Source organism: Staurois parvus, unplaced genomic scaffold (genome assembly GCF_062004578.1).
Source record: "Staurois parvus isolate SC_StPar_1 unplaced genomic scaffold, SC_StPar_1.0 ptg000648l, whole genome shotgun sequence".
NCBI lineage: Eukaryota > Metazoa > Chordata > Amphibia > Anura > Ranidae > Staurois > Staurois parvus.
Window position 1 is genome coordinate 2,957,216 of NW_028318444.1, and position 5,120 is coordinate 2,962,335.

At 42.4% G+C, this 5,120-nt stretch overlaps 1 long non-coding RNA gene across 1 annotated transcript; it reads left to right on the top strand.

Moving 5' to 3' along the window:
• Positions 1 to 974: 974 nt before the first annotated feature.
• LOC149448918 (uncharacterized) lies at positions 975 to 3,049 on the top strand. Its single transcript, XR_016315475.1, has 2 exons — positions 975 to 1,078; positions 2,634 to 3,049. It is a non-coding gene; the product is annotated as an uncharacterized LOC149448918 (long non-coding RNA).
• The last annotated feature ends 2,071 nt before the right edge of the window (positions 3,050 to 5,120 follow it).

The window sequence follows — 5,120 nt, forward strand, 5'->3', positions numbered from 1 at the left end:
GTGCGATTTGATGCCCATTTGCCATTGTTCTTCCACAACACGACAAAAGACGTCACAATATTCCGTGGTGCCAGTTCCCTTCAATGCAAAATGGCGCAGTGCATTTTTAAAAGGGTGCATCATGTACTTCTGTTGATGCTGCACAGTGAACTTTTTGCCACATGTACATGGGTTTTGGAATGTTTCCTGTGCAGATATGTGCTTAAAATCCCGTATCTTCCTCCTAGCAAAAATGATGTCACATATTGCTAGTCTTTGGATAAAACAAAAACTCTTCAAAAATTTGCAAAAATGTGCTTCAAAAATGCATGGTTATGCAGCAGTAGTAGTGTGAACTTAAAGGAGAAGCTTAAAGGAGAAGCATGGAAATAAAAGAAAAAACATAAATACTCACCTCTATGCTACAGCAACAGTTTGATGCCACAGCCACCACTATTGGCTCCAAGCCCAAGAACTGAGCAGTCACATAACTGCTGATCGCTCAGTTCTCAGTCTTCTCAGAGCTGAGAGCAGTGACTGTCAGTCACAGCTTTCCACTCTGCCCTTCCAGCACTTATTGGAGCACTGGGCTGGAGAGGGGTGGGTGCACCTGGCTCCAGCCTTTAGCTGCGCACTGAAGCCAGAGCCAGCTGTCAATCAGGCAAGTGGGTGGATCTTGACAATATTGTTGGGAGTCTGGAGCATGTAGCAGAGTATGTAGTAAGAAAAAAAACCGTGCTAAGTGCTAAAAAACATATAAACAATATCACAGCCACACTCAGAAACACAAAAATACAAGTGACCAAATTATATACCCTAAAACTGTTGCAGTGAGAATGAACAATAAACACCTGTACAGATGCATATTATAATGGTCAAAATACAATGTGTACAAAATACTAACACCCGTAGCTGGGAAATCTCAAAACTCCATCCATGAATATCCGGAATACACTCATGACTCCACCTTGTCACACACAGTCTCTTACTGACAATGAAAACCCCAGGCTACAGGCAGAGCCTGTGTCCCTGTTTCCACTGGAGCCGGTACTAGCGCTGCTGTTTATGGATGTGATATGTGCAATACATTGGATGTAATGTGAGTAGATTTGCAGTTTTTATACCAATAAACCAAACAGTGTTACACTATCAGAGGCTGTCATCTGTTTCCTTTGCCGGGTGATGCTGTCAGAGTGGAGGTTATATGCTGCAGTTCCCTGCCGCCATTTTCTGTGATCCCGATGTGGAAGAATTCATTGCTGCAAGCTCCACACACCTCCGAGCTTTTTACAGACCATCTATAGCCTGGGGTCTTCATTTTCAGTAAGAGGCTGTGTGTGACAAGGTGGAGGGGGTCACTGTGTATTCCTGATATTTATTGATGGACTTTGGAGATTTTCTCACTTATGGTGTTAGTAGTTTGTACACATTGTATGGGGATCATTATAATATGCATCTGTAAAGGTATTCATTGTTCATCCTCAGAACAAAAGTTTTAGGGTACGTCAATAGTCCGCTATAAATTGACTCTGGGTCGCAGGAGCGCACAAGTAAGTGCACTCCTGAAACCCAGAAGTGAAGTGTCACCAAGAAAGCTTTAGCCCTACTTCTCTTTTAAAATGTGTCACATGGGGGTTGATTTACTAAAACTGGAAAGTGCAAAATCCAGTGCAGCTGTGCATGGTAGCCATTCAGCTGCTAACTTCAGCTTGTTCAATTAAAGTGGTTCTAAAGGCTCAAGGTTTTTTACTTTCATGCATTTTATGCATGAAGGTAAAAAAACCTTCTCTGTGCAGCATCCCCCCCCCCCCCAGCCCCCTCTTGATCCAACGATGTACGCTGGACTCTCGACTATCCTGGGACTCCCTCTTCTTATAGGCTGAGACAGAAGTGGGAGCCATTGTCAATCACAGCCAGTGAACCAATGAGAAGAGAGGGGGGGCGGGACAGAGCCTCGGCTCTGTGTATGAATGAACACATGGAGCATGGGTGCCCCCATAGCAAACTGCTTGCTGTGGGGGCATCCAACAGGAGGGGGGGGCAAGGAGCACTGGTGGGGGACCGGAGAAGAAGAGGATCCGGGCTGCTCTATGCAAAACCACTGCACACAGCAGGTAAGTATACACGTTTTTTGTTAATAAAAAAACCTTTAGAATCACTTTATGCTTTGACAAAAAAAAAACCTGTGAAGCTGATTGGTTGAAATGCAGAGGTACACCAGATTTTGCACTCTCCAGTTTTAGTAAATCAACCCTGTTGCCTATTTGTGCCCATTGATTGCTAGTGCAGGGATCACAAATGCAAACCAACTTACTGTAACTGATTTTCTAAATGAGAGACAGCTGGATTTACACTATACCTGCATGCTGCTTGAAAATCTCCCACCATACATTTGAGATGTCACTTGCACAGGTAGTAATGCATACTCTGTTTAATGCTTTCTTAAAAAGATCTGACATTTCCCATAACATAATTCAATTTTAAGAATGTGTGACAGTGTTTTCTGTAATCAAATGCCATACTGCTTAAAGCTAAAGGAAAAGCCCCGCCGAATAATGACTTGGCATAGTGAGCTCGATAGGATGTTGTTTGCCTGGAGAAAAACAAGGCGTAGCTCTTTCTAATAAGTGACTAGTTTCGGTTTCCTTCCATAGGAGTAACCTAAGAGCAGTCTGTTTCCAAGAAGTTGCAGTTTGTCTAATTGTCCCCTGGGGGCACTGCTGTGCACACCCTCCACCTGACCTCCATTCTCAGCAATGCAAGAAGTAGAAGAGGAGCTGTACTTGTCTGACATCCACCATTGTATATGGCCACCTGTCTGAGATACCATACATGACTACAGAGTTTGTGCCTGAAGGTACACCTGTGTTCACTGCACACATCCAGTCCTGTGAAAACCTCTAGTGTTTTCCAGTTCCTCTGCACATTATTGGATGTTTCAAGTTAAAAGGTAACTCCGCTTTCGTGGAAGAAAAATAGCAAATAAAAAAAAATAATATAGCATATATACAATTGTTACACAAGCCATATTGTAATTTCATGTTATTAAAAATTACATTTACCTTTTCAATCTGATTGGCTCTCTGATTTTTCTGCACAAAGATACAAGTCAAACGTAAGGCATCCCCTGCAGTTTTGGTGTGATACTCCACAAGGGTTAAATTCCAGGATAAACCTAACTAGTCTTAAAGTGATACTAAAGGTTCATTTTTTTTAACCACTTCCCACCCAGCCCATGTATATAAGCGGCCGGATGGGAGCAGTAAAGGAACGAGTGGCTGTTTATAAACGTCCTCCACGCTTACCGCCTGCACTCGCTGTACAAGACCTCTGTGTGAGGTTCCGATCATGTAATCACTGATTGTCACTTCTGACATCATTGCTTACTACTTGTGAAATCTGTGAATGATCACAGAGGTCACATGGTACAAGGCTATTCACAACAGTCTTGTACCATGTGACAAGCTGTGACCAATCACAGCTCACACAGTATTTCTCAATGGCTGTAAGAATGCAGCCAGAGAGAAGGAGAAATGATTGCTTTTAAAGCCTTTATGGGTGTAAAAACAATCAGTGTAAAAAAAAAAAATCTTCATCACACCCCTATGGTGACACTGTAGTGGTAGGGTGACAGTATGTAAAAAAACTTAAATAATAATATAAAAAAAAATAAATATGTAAAGAAAAATTATAATTTTTGGTTATAAACTAATTTGGGGTTTTTTTTACTAAAAAGATAGATGAATACATTTTGGCCAAGATTTATGACAAAAGATTATTTATTTGCAAAGTTTTATAAGAAAAACACTTTTTGCTAAATTTTTGGACTTTATATAGCAAAAAAATAAAATAAAAATCCCAGTGGTGAATAAATACCACCAAAATAAAGCTTATCTGTCTCAAAAAAATGCTAAAAAATTCATATGGGTACAGTGTTGCATGACCGCGCAATTGTCATTCAAAGTTTGATAGCTCTGAAAGCTGAAAATTGGCCTGGACAGGACGGGGTGAAAGTGTCGGACTTGAAGTGGTTAAAAAGCATACATGTCTATACTTACCTGCTCTGTGCAGTGGTTTTGCACAGAGCAGCCTGGATCCTCTTCTTCTCGGGTCTCCAACAAGCTCTCCTGGCTCCTCCTGTCTGTTGGGTGCCCCCACAGTAAGCAGCTAGCAAAGGGGGCACCTGTTGCGCCTTGTGACCATTCCTCTCCCCTCATTGGCTGACTGGCTGTGATTGACAGCAGTGCTATGCACAGCCATCCAAAGCAGTGTGCACGAGCTGAAAGGGAGGAGAACTGTTTTGTTTATAAACAGTTCTCCCCGTTGGAGATGCTCGGCTATCACCGGGCGAATAATCACCGGCTGGGACCTGGTGAGTGACAGCCACGAATGGCAGCACACGCCCCCTACCCGGAAATGCAAAATCACATATATATATATAAATATATATATATATATGTGTGATTTTGCACATCCGTGCCACCCTGTAGCAGTATTTCTGCTATAGGGTGGTCAGGAAGTGGTTAAAAAGCCCCCTCCCAACACCTATGCTGACTAATCTGAGTAAGAAAGGTCTGTATACTTATCTATTTTAGGCTGCTCTAGTTCAGTCACATGATCCAGCTTCCTTGTCTCAATCAGCGGCAGCTGCAGGGGAGAGGAGGGAGCGCCAACAATGGAGGGGCCATAGGAACCTATGGCTGACGTCACTGTTCCAGGCTTGACCAAGCATTGTCAGGTGCTCTCTCCTGTCTTCTACAGCTGCCACTGGCTGACACAGAGAAGATGACATGGCCGGTCTACAGTGAACTGAATATAGGAAAGTATATATATCTTTTATACACAGGTTAGTCAGCATAGGTGTTAGGAGGGGGGAAGGAAGCAGATTAGTTAGTTTTGTCCTGGAATTGCACTTCTAAAGGGATGTAGCATTTCTCCTCAGAACACTGAGCATGAACCAGGTAATTATAATGAACCAAACTCTTACATTCAGAAGTAGCCTGCAAATAAAAAAAGGTTAAACAAACAGCTGTTTCATCAGAAACAAAAGTTAGGTATTGCAGAGTCCTTGCAATGTACATTGATCATCCAGAGGGGTTTTCTTTTTTCTTTTAAAAAAACCCTCTGTTCTCAGCTGCACA